The 16,039-nt window shown below is 37.5% G+C and overlaps 1 long non-coding RNA gene across 1 annotated transcript in view; it reads right to left on the reverse strand.

Moving 5' to 3' along the window:
- Positions 1-12,048: 12,048 nt before the first annotated feature.
- Positions 12,049-16,039, reverse strand: part of LOC107668170 (uncharacterized) — an 18,107-nt gene continuing 14,116 nt past the window's right edge. Inside the window, exons 2-4 of the long non-coding RNA XR_001631859.1 lie at positions 15,266-15,275; positions 12,107-12,109; positions 12,049-12,060 (exon numbers count right to left, since the gene is read on the reverse strand). This is a non-coding gene — a long non-coding RNA (uncharacterized LOC107668170). The remainder of the gene's footprint in view (positions 12,061-12,106; positions 12,110-15,265; positions 15,276-16,039) is intronic.

Genomic DNA, 16,039 nt, shown 5'->3' on the forward strand with positions numbered 1-16,039 from the left:
ATAAATTATCTTACTGATTTACCAGAAAGCCAACTTCACACTCAGTAACCTATAATCAGTGCCAAGAGTCTGCATAGATCTTTCTAAATCAGGAGCTGATGAAAGAGCCAATTCACAAACAAGTTAATTAAAGCAAGAGACCCAAATCAAAACCCATCCAAAATGTCCTTCCCACTTTGCACACTACCATGTGGTCATCTTACCCCCTTGTCCCAATAGCAAAATAGATGCCAAGGGAGCAGCAAGCCACCCCTCCCCAAACTACACATACACTCTTGCTCACATGCCCCTTTGATTTAACCGAACCATCATGGAGGTTTGGCATGGCGATGAGTTTAATGAACCCATCAGCCAGCTGGAGCAAAAGGACAAGAGTCGGTTAAAGAGGAGTGAAGAGAGGGAGAAAGGTGTGACCCATTCTGCTACATGCATCTCAAGCCAAAGGGCCAGAACGATAAGAGGGGAGGAAAGCCAAGGGCAGGAGAGCGAGAGCAAGGGCATGACAAAAGGAAAATGAATCTTTTGAGAAGCTACATGTAGTGAAATGGGCCAAGAGTCAAGAATAGGAAGGAGACAGACTTGGTAAAACAGGGCATACAAAGATATAAATTAGAGAAATGTGATGTAAACTAAAGGGCAACGCTAAAGAGGGGGTGTTTAAAATACCAGAGAATGTAGAAGGAAGTTAGAAATGAGAGATCATGGATTGTTGCATCCAGATGCTTAGACATCTGCAACCACCTGAATCACTAGTTGACTAATGGGGCTTCCAGACTGCAACACATATCCCATGCTTTGTATCTGAGATTTCTCCCCACTGATTCTGTTGGCTTAATTGTATGTGTAAATTGGTCATACTGTTGACTCAAACTTCACAATTAATCCAAATGTTTGGCAAACAGCAATGAGCAGTTGTCTTGTAAAAAGCTGTCAACTAAGTAAATGAGGATGACGTGGCACACAGGCACTAGAGACCCTTGTGGATGTTAATATACCTCACGGTGCCTCTATCTCTTTGTGCATTGCACTTTGTGTGCATTTGTGTGTGTGTGTGTGTGTGGGCTCCCTGCTGAGACTACAGATGGCAGAAGGGGCTGGCTAGGGCCACGGTGATGGTCACATTCTCACATGGGACCACAGGCCCCCTGTTCTCACACCTACACCTCCTGTTCGCTACTGGCCAGCTCCACTGTCATTACCACAGCCTGCTGCCCCTGTAAATGCCAAGCCAGAAGCGGTGAATAAGGCAAAGGATGTGCCAATCTATTATAACACACATGCACAACACATGGTTATGTGGCTTGAATTACATCTATAGTTGCCATAAGAGCCTCCCTTTAGATGCAGTGTGGAAGTGCATTAGAAACCTCAGTTTTAAATAGGGCCACTAACAGCTTCTGATTTTATGCATAGATTGGTTTCACTTAATTTAAACCAGCAATTAAACTTACATTTTCAAGTTTAGTGGGTTGAAATTCATTACAGTGTACTGATCATTTGAACAGGATAGCACATTTTTAGTACAGTAAATTCAAAACTTTTCTGAATCAGATTTGGGATATATCTCATTGACCTCATGTGACACCCAAGCACATGAATGTGGAATCCATTTATAGTTGAAATACCTTATCCTATGATGTATCTGTAGGTGGTTAACTTAGAGGTATAGTTCATCCAAAAATGACAATTCTGTAATAATTTACTCACCCTCAAGTAGTTCTAAACAGTTTCATTCTTCTTCTGAACATAAAGAAAGATATTTTAATGAATGTGGGTAACCAAACAGTAAATTGACTTCTATAATATTTTTTCCAGATAATGGAAGTCAGTGGCTACCAGCAACTGTTTGGTTATCCACATTCTTCAAAATATCTTTATTTGTGTTCAGCAAAAGAAAGAAAGAACTTGAGGGTGAGTAAATGATGACACAGTTTTTGGTGAACAGTATGCCTTTAATGTAAACAAATATGCAAATGTAATATATGTAAATTTTCATATGTTATCATAAAAGTAAAAAAAATAAAAATAAAACCTATTAGAAACAATTTAATATGTCAACATATATATATCTAGCCCATACAGTTATGTACGTGTGATACATTTTTGGACACATGTCATATACATGTATATCCATCCCAAAAACCCAGCAATACACGTTGATATTATACAATATAAAATATTGACACTGTTAAATATTATTTGCCTTGTAGCTTGATTTCTGTACTCTGTAACTCTGTCTCTTCATAGCACTCCATCATCATCCATTTGTTGGTCATTGTGTAATTTCAAAGAAAAGTCTTCAGATAACTTTTTGTGCACAGTTGTTTGGACTGTCTTGGTTTAGTTTAAATAAGATTTAAATTAACTCTAGATATATGTTATAAACTTATATCTTCATCTACCCAGTACATGAAAATGACATATCACCTCATTGGTAACATATATGTATATTTCACTCTTGATATTGGGCAATATATGTCATATATTACAATTCTGTATGGGAAAATATGTCCAAAAGAAAACACACATTGGTGAAGATGAAAAGGGGTACCATAGGGACTACAAGTGAACTTACTATCTCATATCATAGGTCAATGCACCAGTGGTGACTCCAGTGCTGACTGAGAGTGATTCAGCTGTTCTTAAGCTGTTTGTGTTCTGTAATTGCTCTTGTCTGACACAGATATCTGTGAGTTGTAGTTGCAGGACAAGAGGTCTCTGTCTGCCCCTCTGACCCACTGCAATTAGACTGACTCCTTGTGTGCTTCCTGTCAGTATAGCCATTCCGTTGTCATATGACATGCCTCTGATACACACATGCACAAAGACACAGACACAAAAGTCATATCAACTTGGACACAAGGCTTAAGGCCACTTGTCTATCACAGTACCCCCACCCACCCCCCACGCCATTCTTCCGTTGCCAGCACCAGCTCTTTGTCTCCATACATCATGGCAATATGAAGCAAGTTGCAACTAGACCTTGTCTCCCCACCCTCCCTTCTGTGGCTGAGGGCCACAGAAAGTCAGTGGAGCCTCCCTCATCATTTTAATCAGCTTGTTAGGCATGGTCGGTCACCACAACACACAGATGCCTGATCAACAAACACACATACTTCTTTGATCCTTCTTTGTGATCTGGGAATATTGTGCACATAATCTCACTATTGCGAGGAAAATATTGATGCTGAAAAGCTTTAGGAAAATTGCAATTTACTTTGACGAGATGGGGTTTTAACAAAAGTTGGCTTTTGGGGGAATTGTTCATTGTACATTTGGGAATTGTGCAAATCATATATACCATCTGAACTTGCCTGTTTGATTCCCCCATAGCCACAAATCCAGCAGGGTCTCCTCAGCATCATCTGGACCCACTAACTGGCCCCCAGTCCCTACTGCCCACTTTGTCCCCACCTCTCGTTATGATTGACATTTTGCTTCAATTCCAACAGTCTAACAGCTTCTGTGGACTCTCCATGGCCATTCTGAAATTTGAAAGAAAAGTTCAGGTCCACGGGTAACCTCTTGTGCACAATTGTTTGGACTGTCTTGGTTTAGTTCATGTTGGTTTGAAGATTTAAATGTAACTTTTAACGTTAATCAAATTCATACGTTTAAAAAATGTTTAATGTGAATATGAGTCGTCCCTTATATGCCACAATTAACAAAATAATGACTGTTTTTACGTGTCATATTTTGAAAATAAATGTTTCCCCTGTGTCTTTCTTACTATCTTATCTGTGTTAAGATTACGAAGGAGCATATGTATCACATGTCTTTTCAGCCCTGTGCGATGTTATTCCATATGTATATATTTGTGTGCGTGTCTGTGTTTTCCAGCGGTCTGACATCTCTGCTCGTGGACCTAGATGATGGAGAGGGGCAAGAGGAAGGTATGATGCGAAGGGGCGGTGTTAGACAATACCACCTCACAAATATATCCCAACCCTCTGTCATTCTGAAGAGCTTTTTCTAAGAACTATACTCTCATACCCTGACCCGTTATAGCCCGATCAGGCGACGGAGCTCCAGCGAAATAGAAGAGAAGACAGGATTTACCGGTTTTCGAGTCGAGGGCTGTTTTTGTATCGCCAGTTCATTCCAAATAATCGCAGTCTCGCCCAAGAGGACTGATAACATTTCAGTACTTTTTCTACAATCTTATCGACACTGCCATCTCTATTGTCTAGAGTCTGGGGTCACGAGGCATCACCTCCTAATTTTTATCTCAAGATAAAAGGCATCATTCATTATTTTTTACAGACGAATAACAGTGAGAACAGGCAGAATTGCTCAGCATCACAATTCTGACAGAGACAGATTTTACTCAATTTGTTTTCGGGGGATTTCAAAGTAGCTACTAAATGAAGAAATATTTAACACGGTGAGATGCTCCATGAAAGAAATTACAGAAAGACACGCGGATAGAGTAAAGAGTTGGACAGTTTGTAAAGGACTAGGATCTTCTTTCTGGAGCTGTCAAGTGCATAACACGGTTTGTTGAATTATTCGTGTAAATTATATTCAACTGCTTTATAATAATTGTTTGTATCTGCTTGTATGTTTTCAAAAGTAGCAATGTAACATTTATTATAGTTTGTAAAGATGTTAATCAGTAGGTTCCAATATTCGTGTTGGTGTATTAAATCTTTAGACGTTTGGTTTGTTTTAGGCTACAATTATTTTGATAAGTGTTGGCGCAAATGCTTTGTACAACTGTTGCTTTACACCTTTTCTTCTATTTACCAGTCATTCAAGAATTTTTCAAAACTAACAAAACACCTAAAATAATGTAAAGAAAGGCTATTTAATTAAAATAGTCATGTAGATGTTGCAAATATTTAGGATACATGTTGTATATAATAATTGTGGCTGTCCATTATCAATTGTGAGAGAGAAATTATGCTGATCTAAAAGCAAAGTTCTCACAACAGATGTTAACCTTTTGAACCATTTATTATTCTGGTTCCGTTTTGTCCTGTCACGCAGCACGCGCCAAGCGTTATAGTGTGACAGATGGATGGCTTTAATTGCTGAACGTGACTCCAGAATTATCATATTTGCACTTAATATTGTATATAGGAAGGACAACAAAAGAGGGTGCGCATTTTCCATTTTAAACTGATTTTGTGTGTGTGTGTTATTAGCACTGTATAGGACATAGTGTTATTAGCAATGCTAAAACTGTTTTTAACAATGGAATTGTCTTCTCTTTTTATTTTAATTTTGTATTTATCGAATTTCAGATGCTCAAAATGGAAATATGCATTTTCCCCAATAGCTATAGTACTAGTGTAAAATGCTTTAAAAAAATCTAGCACGATGCTTGCTCTGCATGTTTTGCAAATGTCATGTACAATTTAGTGTGAGAGCTGTTATGACAATGTTAGTATTGTCTTGCAAATATCTTCGTGTAGTGTGCAAAGAGGATCAAATATGTATATTTTGGGGAGCATAAACATGAAAAAAAAAAAACGACAGATAAATAATCGTTAAAAACACTACAAAACTGTGTAAAACTACATTTCTTTTGTTTTCTTTAGTAACCCAACTGTAATTATGAAATATTTGTGTTTCAGGACTTGTGACGTTTCTAAGTCGACACTGAAAATGATGCTGAGTCCAGAACAAACTGATTCAGATCTACCGTGGAGCCAGTCAGACGCTGAAACAATGCTGAACGATATCAAGGTTGGCTGCATCACGGACGAGCCCATGGAGGGAGAGGGCAAGACGAGGTCTCTGGCCCCGCAAGCCCTCAGCAGGGAGGAAAAGAGGAGGCGCAGGCGCGCCACAGCGAAATACCGTTCAGCCCACGCCACCCGCGAGAGAATCCGGGTCGAAGCCTTCAACGTTGCCTTTGCCGAACTGAGGAAGCTGTTGCCTACACTGCCCCCTGACAAAAAACTGTCCAAGATTGAAATTCTGAGACTAGCTATTTGTTACATTTCATATCTAAATCATGTGTTGGATGTTTAGCACAGGTCCCTTTTTATGATGAGTAACGCACTCCAAGGACACATGGGGGCCCGTCTGCAGCAAACAACACGGTATCCTAATTTTGCAGTTTGCAGCTTTTGCGCTATACCTACATTGGAAGTGCAATTGGAAGAGATTGAAACCACATAAGATGGCTATCACCCAAGTGTTCATTAGACTTTAGACAGGTATTAATACATTTTAATGAGATATTAGGCTATAGCTTAGAGCGAAGAGAATACCCTCTTCAGCCAAAAATGGTGATTGCTCAAAGAGTCGTGAACCATTTAAAAGACTGTGGTCCCTGCTTTAAGCTATATACAGAATAAATGATGCAATAAGGTCGAGAGGGACTTAAAACAAATCGAATAACCTATGTTGTTATATGGACACACCAGTGTATAGCGTTTTTATAGCAGGTCAAAGTACAGAGAAAACCCGTTGCATCAATCTGTAGAACACTGAAGAATAAACCAGCCCCTCTCCTCCTCTAATAGCTGCTCGGTAGATCTAGTTAGTAGTTGTTTAATCAGGAGGAAATTACGTATAAGTGCCACTCGAATTATGACATCGTGACCATAACCACTCGCATTTAAATATTTATTTGTTATTTATTATATACTTGTTGAATATATTTTTAATATGATTCATGTCATTTTTTATTTGTTGAAAGATTGTTGTTTAGATTAATGTACGTTGGTTGTATGTAGCTTAAAGAAAAGTTACCTTGTGTGTTAGACCTTGTCATTCAGTAATGATGAGATGAAAATGTTAAGCATCAACTTGCACCTTTAGTGTTAATTGATTTAATATATCTATATATTTTGTGATGCAGTTAGTTAGATAAATGGTCTGTTTTTGCTCATCGGTTTGTCATGCATTAGAACAACATTACAAAGAAATCTCTTTAAATAACTAATATTTAAATCAATGGTCTATTAATGTCATTTGAATTGTTGACCTATGATTTATGAGACAATAGACTGGCAATTTATTGTATGACCAAAAATTACATCGTAAATTTTACATGTTCTTTTTCTGAGTGTTCACGTGCCGATGTCTGAGATGTTTATGTTCATAACCCCACTACAACATGTGATAGGCTACAATGAGTTATATAAAGTTATAGTGAGTTAATTTTTTAGTGAAAAACATATCTGCTATCCAAAGATCTATCTTGTATTTTCAGGGTCGTGCCCTTTATTGCTTTATGCACATATTTTGTAGTAAAGTTGCTGTGACAGCTTTTTTTAATCGAAGTATTTTGTTTTTCATATTTTAATGTTGATTTGTTTTTTTCGTTTCTTTTTTTTTTTTTTTTTAATAAAATAACAATGACAAATGTTTGACTCTTTAATCACAGATGCCGAATAATAGAATAATATTTTCTTATTTAAATATTAAATAGGTCGCCTAAGAATTATATTTGCGCTTCTGAGTGATAGCCTACGTCATGTAAATTTTATTCTTTATTAGTAGTGACTTTTGTAATTGTGACGTAATTTGCTTTAGGATGTTCCGATTAATTGACAAGTCAGAAGCGCAGAGAAAATGATGGAGAGTGGTCAGTCACGGTAAGCGTTGTCGTGAAGGTTTTGCTCTCCGTCTGTTTGCTCCTCGTTCTCCCTCTTGGCTGAAAGGCCGTTTCCCTAGAGAGGGGGCAGGTGTTACTCCAGACGAGCCAAGACAACCAAATTACTGGCCGTCTGGCACCTCCCGTGGGAAACAGAGAGAGAGAGAGAGAGTGAGTGAGAGAGAGAGAGAAACAGAGAGATAAAGACAGATTTATTCTTACATACCATTTATACATATATAATCATATTATATATTTAGGCTACATATACATAACGCTTCAATATACCATATATATTATAAGTAAAAACATGCAAGGGTTAACTTTGTTCAGTCTACCCTTGTCGATGATCACTCGCGTCTTTAATAAAATTTTGAAAAGCACAATTGTTTGTGTGTTATTAGTTTAGCCAGACTGATACTGACTTCAATGAAGATCAAAGAGTTCACAAACTTCTTCTTGCCACTGTATAGCCTATATAAAACTAACTGAATTCTCACATCCAAAAGAATCAGCAAGCTAATAGTTGCCTACATTTCTCAAGCATACCACTATGCATGTGTGATTATCACTCATTCAAAACCTCAGTTGTTTCAGACCAGTGTTTTTACCCTTGTAAGTCCAAAGTGTTTTTAGAAGAACCACTTTTCTTGATCAAATATTTTTTATTTAATATCATCAGAATTTCTCTTCACTTGCTGGCAATAAAAGAACATTTTACACTTACACAACAGCACTCAAATTTAAACACTGGCTCAGTGATTGAATGATAATGGATAATGCAACTTTGTAATGTCTTGAGACCACCAGAAAGGATTTGAAAGAGCTTCTATTTTAATCCGTGACTTAACATGCATTTTCCAGACGATAATTAACTTTGTGTCTATTATAGGCTGATGTCCCTAAAAGGATTTGACAGTACAAGTTGTAGTGCCATTTAACATAAATACTGTGTCCTATAGCCAACAAAACACCAGTTTCATCATCAAAATCATGTAAAGAGCAGCATATTTCTTGACTCCGGAGGGAGAGTGATCTTAGAGTGATCGCAGTGACCTTATAGCCATGAAGCACCAAATCAAGTATGTGAGTATGATTTTTAGTTCAAAAATTAAGAGTTTAAACAGGAATTATAATATTTTCTACAGTTTGGTTTGGCATGGTTTTCTCTTTACCAGAAATTTCTATAATTTGTTAGATTAGTTATTGAATTTAATGTGTTTAAAAATGTTTTATCCTCTGACAGTTTACTTACCTGGAAACCTGTTAATTTGTCATGTACCCTAAAGTTGATTTCAGAAGCAAAGAATAAAATCATCATACTTTCCAATGCTAGAAAGATCAGACACTATAATGATTCACTTTCTGTCCAAATTGTTGTTAATTAATTTATTATTATTCAGTGGGGTTCTGGTGTTTTTAATGTGACTGAAATTAAAATGAATGAAATGCAAACACTCTAAATTTAAACCAAATACATCACATGGACAAATGCATCACCAACTGATAATAGTTTTTACGTTATTGAGGAGTATTTATGGTATAAGGTGGTATATGTCCATTCACTTTATTTTTGTCCATGCTGCAGCCTCCAAAACAAACCCTAATTTAAAGCTGTCAGCTGTAGTCCTGTTTTGAGTGGGTAACAGACTGTGAATGCAGCCAGCACATGTGTGTTTGTGTATGAGAAAAAGCCATATTGCCTCTCTGTTCACCATGGATTATGTAATGGCAAAGACCTACAAGTGACCATATGTCAGGAAGTGTACAGACGGCCAAAAATCCTATTCACTATAGTCCTGTTTGTGGGTTCTCTCACCATCATCATTCAGGTACACTTTTCTAGAATCAAACAATATAGGCAGGAACACATTCCCATTTGTTCCTAATAAGGCTTCTTGTTTTTCCAACTAGAGAAACACACAAAAAAAGCAGCCATATGTCCACAGGTCTTTAAACAGCATTTAAAAGGCAGAAGGTAGTGTTTGCATCTTTCCTCTCCTTCCATTACAAGTGTGCTCAACTTCAATGCCTAGAGCCCATCTCCCTTTGCACCTTCAACCTACCCCTTTCACTCATTCCCTTGATATCCATCAAAGGTGTGTGTTGTAGAGTGAGCGTTGCACTAGCAGTGAGGTACAAAGGCAGATCCATGTGTTGAAATGTGGCCCCTGGGATGGGCCACATTATGCTTGCCCACTTCACCAGCAGGGACCCAGGCTGGAGCTGGCTCATGGCCCTTTGTCTCCAAACAGATGGAAAAACACTAGAGTAGAGAGAGTGGGAGAGAAGGAGAGAAAAGAAGAAAGGGGATACAGAAAAAAGAAGTCAGTCTGTTCTCATTACCTCACATATTGAGAGCGACACGCTTACAATACGTCAGTGTCGGATAGGCTCTGTCTTATTCAAGCTCATGCTCAGGCCATCTGTACACACAGCACACATGCATTTACACATGCACAGCAGTCAACTTCATATATTTAAGTACCATTATTGCTATATCATTAAATTAAGTGACAATTTTAAAGGTATACTTGCTGTGTCGGCTATGTCTGTTAGTACTGTTTGTAGTTTTCTTTTTTTTTTGTAGAGGTTTATTGTAGTTTATTTTTCAACAAGATATTGAATGAATTGATTTTAAGTCCTCTTACACATTTTCGCTAAACAGTACAAAACTTGTAAACACAGGTCATCCCATCCCTCAGACTCCAAACGGAATGATCTCAGGGGCTCAAACACGCGTTCTGAATAGCGACCATCTGCACAATGACTTCTTAAAGCACATATGTTTTAGACCCCCTTCACATCCTTTCAGAAACCCAAAAAGGTGTTGTTTACATTCAAAGGTTATTCAAGCGTTGTTCTTGCACTATATTGCCATATTTGTCACTTCAAGGATCTAAGAACAAATTATTAAGACATAGATCTTTCTGAAATTGCATCGCCCTCTGTCGGTCACTTTCAGTTGTTGCATATTCAAGCACTATGCTCTGAAAATAGACGTGCACTACTTGCATTTGTCCACAAGATTGCGATATTTGCTTATGAAAGTGAGAGACATTTCTTCACATATGTGATACGTGTGTATTACCAATAATTCTTATATGCTTACTAACAGATACATTGATGCTAGCACACTGTTTTCAGAAAAAAGTTACACTACATAAAACTGAATCACAAAATTGCAAATTAACCTGAATGGCTGAAACTGCTGTAACTCTGCTTCAATTCAGTTATCATTTATATTTATAACTGTCTGCAGCCTCAGGAACTTTGCCAGAGACTTGGCATGAATAATGTAATAGCTGTAATGCAACTGGTCTCGCCATGTTTGTGTAGTCCTAGGGAGTCGGAAAAAGGTCTAAGTCAGAGGTCTTGAACTCAGCATGACCCCAGGTCATCCTTAATCTTTAGTGTTATGCATGAAATGAATAAAAAATGACACTGAGCAAAAAACATCTGAATGCTAGCGTCAGCTGACTAACATTATGATACCTCTGAAGTGTTACCATTAAAGCCATTATTTGTCATCATTTGTTGATGTATGCCCACAGTGAAATTAAGTCGTCACCCTTATTTCTATAGTGCTTTGTGCCATACTGATTGTGTCAAAGCAGCTTCAAAGAAATAAACGAGAAATAGCAGAAGCAATTATAAAAGCTCTTCTATACTACGGAGACAGTTCTGCTGTAAAACAGCTCTAAAAGACAATAGTGTCATTCTTATCTTAGGTTAGTTCAGATCAATAGCAGTGTGAATCTATCAGCAATAGGCAGTTCTACAGTGAGCAGCAAATGTTGTTGTTCAGTTCGAGTCGGAATTCAGTGTTGATTGAATGCAGTTCTAGTGTTGATGTTGCGAGATGTGATTTAGCATAAAGCAGCTCTACAAAAACAACAGTGCCATCATCCAGCTTAATTCAGTTCAAGTTCCCATCCAATAGTTTTAATCAATGCTGTCATATCGATATTTTACCAAAAATTTTTTTTTTATTAATTAATGTATTTATTTTGCTTTTATTAGTTTCGTCTACTCCCTGACTTTAATTTATTTTACATATCCTTACTTTTGCAAACGTTTGTTTGAATAGAATCGTGTACTGTTGTATTGTATATTGTGTAGTAGCTACATTGTTTTTGCTAGTTACATAATGAATTCTATTCTATTCTATTCTATTCTATTCTAGAATTCCTAGCCTACCTAAAGTAGGCGTTATAGTCGGCCACTGTTGTTCCCCTAGCGCGTCATGTTCGTACTGCACTTTCGCCTCACTTCTAAAGGAAGCACTGCCCCTCAGCAAATCCCAATGTATCGAGCTGATTCTACCACAGGAAATTCGGTCACTTTAAGTCTCGGACATACCCAGGGATTATATATAAAATAAATGAGTGGTTCCGTGCTTTCCATCAGAATTCAACGATTCGGTAAAGGTGAGTTTGTTATATCGACGGACTGCGATAAAGCATTCTGCCGCTGTGAGTTTAGCTTGCTATAGAACTGCTGTGACACTTGTGAATTCTCAACCTTGCATTGTTTCAATATCTTCTCTTCAACTGACTATCAAATATTGTCCGTAGGCTACTGTTTTATTTATGTAGTCTTACCCTGTGGGTATACACAGAATTCATTTTGACAATTGTCTAATTCTGTTGGCCACCAGCTAGACAGCAGAACACGACTAAATGCCCATCCATACATGTAGGTACAGTGGTTTTTTTACTGGACTGAAAATGACACTTTATTTGCAGCGAGTTCCCACAGTAACAGTGGAAAACGCCTTGGAAAGTGTGTTTGAAACAGCTTTGGAGAAGCATGCTCAGTGCTTTAGGACTAGTGTTGTTACGGAAACACGTGTCGGGCTGGATACATGGGCACATTGGGAAAAACTGCGTTGTATCATTAATAGGGGAGGGGGAGCATATAGGTGTCGCAGACACGCTTCTTACGTGACAAGCTGCATATCGCTGCTTCTCTTCCAAACTTAATTCTCTCCTGCTCGGGAAGAGTTTTATTGTTTACAGCGGTCTTGCCCCTGTCTGGGTCGGTTAGTCGTGTGGTATAGGCTAACTAATGTAATTTATGGTTAATGGAGTAAGGCAAGACGCTTCAGGCCTTGAACAGACCGGGGTTTTTCCTACAGCGTCCGCCATTTATTTGAGGTGCGGGATGCTACAGGTACAATTGGGAGTTGGCAAACAGAGTTACGGGTTTTTAGCCATTAAATAAAACAAAGGCTTCACTTGACCACTGTAAACAGTACTTCAGTAAAAAGCCAATGTTGAAACTGAGCTGACAGTTTCGGGGAAAATGTGGTCAATTTATGGTTGTAAATCCTCAATGTAAACAACATCATAACACTTTCTCATGATAAGAATCCATCTAAAGTAATTTCAATTTGAACAAACTAGTATATTTTTTAATATCTGTCTTTTGTCATTTTTGAAACTGTCTTTTATGCTTCACTGATCATCATGGACTTGACGCTTATATTGTTTATCTGCAGAATAATCTGTCATCTTTGTTGGCTCTGACTATCCAAAACATTCCAGAAGTTATTTCCTGAAGCTCAATTCTTTGTAGCTTGTCATTAGGGCTGCACGATTAATCGTATGCGATATTTAACGCGCATCTTGTCAGAAAGCCGGTTCTGTAATCAGCGTAAATCTCCATCACCTGCGGGTTTTCACATTGAGCAGCATTAACTACACAGAGCCGTTGTTCACTGATGAGCAGCGCAAAAAATCGCGCGAATATGAACGTGGTTTAGCGGAGCTCGTCAGTGAACAACGACTCTGTGAAGTTAATGCTGCTCAATGTGAAAGCACGCAGGTGATGGAGATTTACCGCTGATTACAGAACCGGCTTTACTGATAAGATGCGCGTTAAATATCGCATGCGATTAATCGTGTAGCCCTACTTGTCATACAGAAATTTGCGGTGTGATGATGTATTTTTTTTGTTATGAAACATGCACAGCCTGCCACCAAAGAGAAAACCATTTAGCAACTTGGAGATTCCCACCATCCTATGAATTATTCAACACTGTCATTTATACAGATTATATCTGTGCTTGAACCTCTGATGGCTGGAAATTTCTGTACAGTTTAGACAGGATTACACAGGACCGTGAAAGTGTCTGCTACATACCTGTCATGCAGCTACAATTTCAAAGCCATTTAAGAATTGCTACACCCTTTTTTGAAAGACAGCAATGAAATGGCTGTTTAAAGGGGTCATATGATGCGATTTCAATTTTTCCTTTCTCTTTGGAGTGTTACAAGCAGGCCTCTCTCTCATAGTTGTTGAATGTAAGTTGTGGTTAATGTCACACAGTGCAGTGTTATTCAGCCTCAATCCAAAAAAAAAAAAAGACAATGGTTTAACTATTTAATCAATACCAATAGATGTTATTTTTTTTAACTATCGGTTATCTAAAAATATCAAGACTGAGAGATGTCAACAGTTTTTTTTTCTTTTCCTCTGTGGCCAGCGCTAGAGTGTGTTACAGTATAACAGTGAAGGGAACGTTGACATAATGCAGAATTTCACTTCATTGCTTTTCAGCTGTTTTTCTAAGCTCAACATAAAAAAAAAAACAGTGCAGTGCCTCTCTCATTTTTAAATGCAAAAATTTATTCAGTGTGACTGACCTCTAACAGGAGAAAACAAAGCATTAGCATACTAAGTGAACAGCCTGTTTCCCATTTTATATTTTTCCCCCATTTTAAAGTCTTACAGACTGTTCAATAATTCTGTCTACTCCCCATAATTATCAGTATTGCCAAAATTCAGCCTTCCTGTAGCTCAAAAGGTACAGCATGGCACTAGCAATGCCATGGTCATGGGTTTGATTCTTGAGGCATAAATGCATTAATAGAAAATCTCTAGTATTCACAGTAGTTTGCAGAAGAGAAAAGTGGGGATGTAGTTGACATGTCTGATGTTTGTTATGTTAAAGCAACTTTTTGTGTTTCAACTGAGGGGGAAGCACACAGTAAGAATGTTGCTATTATCATTGTCATGTGACTGATCAGCATCAGTTGCATCTCTTCATTGCCATTCACAAATCTTCTCCTTTGGCCTTATGGGATAGTAAAGTGTCCAACAGTTGCACACTTCAGAATTTTGGTCATCAGGGAACGTTTTGCCCTTTTTGTTTTTTCTTTTTTTTTTATACTTTTTAAAAAAAATACTTATTAATATAATTAATAATAATAAGTTGTGCATTTAGCAGACACTTTTATCCAAAGTGACTTGCAATGCATTCAGACTATACATTTTTTACCAGTATGTGTGTTCCCTAGGAATTGAACCCACAACCTTTTGCGCTGCTAACGCAATGCTCTACCACTGAGCCACAGGAACACATATATAGATACATTAATATATATACATATATATTCACCTGCTATATAGTAGGGATGTATGCATTTTCGATAATTTTTAACTTAAATTCATGAGGCTTCTGGTGTTATTTGCTTCGAGTTATTTAAAGTGACAGCAATCTAGTACTTGCTGCTGTCTTTGTCAATCAAAAGTAAATAAAAATCACACAGCTTTTGACTGAATAACATTAGTATCCATTTAATAAGATCAGTATATATTTAGCTAATTTATAGTGAAAACTGTTTTTTTTTTTTTACTTTTAATTTTGAATATACAATTTATGTATTATTTATTACCTGAGTGCTACTGTTACCTGTTGTAACCTACCTACTGAGACCTACCATACCTGAAAAACTTAAAGCACAGTTTTTTTATTGTATTTATCGTAATGTTCATTGTTTGCATCTTTGTTTTTGTGTTTTTAATAGCAAAGATAAAATAAAATTACAAAAATAGCTATAGGAATTATTAGGAAATAAGATTTTGGTCATATTGCCCACTGCTGGTCATCATGTACTGTAATTCTGTGTGATAAAGCTGCAGTCCTAGTATCCTGCTCTGTAAAAGGATGAGTAAGATTAAGTTTTACTTTAAAAATTTGTTGCAAAACAGTTTTATTGCAGTATTCATACGGGATATTTTTTCTCTCTGTCTCTGTGGGTGTCTCATAGAAACTTTTGATTTAGATATGTTGTAAGTACTGTTTGATAGGGAGCCAGTGCTCTTTTGTGTGCTGATAAGTTGTCTCTGTTCTTCTCTCTCCGCTTTATTCTCACCCTTTCTGTGGTCTTGATTTCTCACATCCGCCAATCCAGCACCACAATGCCGGCATACAAACAGGATTTGACCCCTGATCGCTGAAAATGTCTCTTCCTGCAGACCATACCTTATAGGTCTGTTAATAAAAAAGCTTTTCTGTTACTGTTCATAGATAGCCACAGAGAATAATTTTATAGCCTAGCCTATGGTATTCTTTTAGAGCTCAGATGAATGAATGAACAATCGAGATTAGGGGTGCTCCGATTGATCGGCTACTAGGGATGTAACGATTAACCGCGAGCCGGTTGAAAATCGATTCAAATATGTGACGATTCAAATCGG

The sequence above is a fragment of the Sinocyclocheilus anshuiensis genome, unplaced genomic scaffold, assembly GCF_001515605.1.
Source record: "Sinocyclocheilus anshuiensis isolate Anshui unplaced genomic scaffold, SAMN03320099.WGS_v1.1 scaffold3332, whole genome shotgun sequence".
NCBI classification, from domain to species: Eukaryota; Metazoa; Chordata; class Actinopteri; order Cypriniformes; family Cyprinidae; genus Sinocyclocheilus; species Sinocyclocheilus anshuiensis.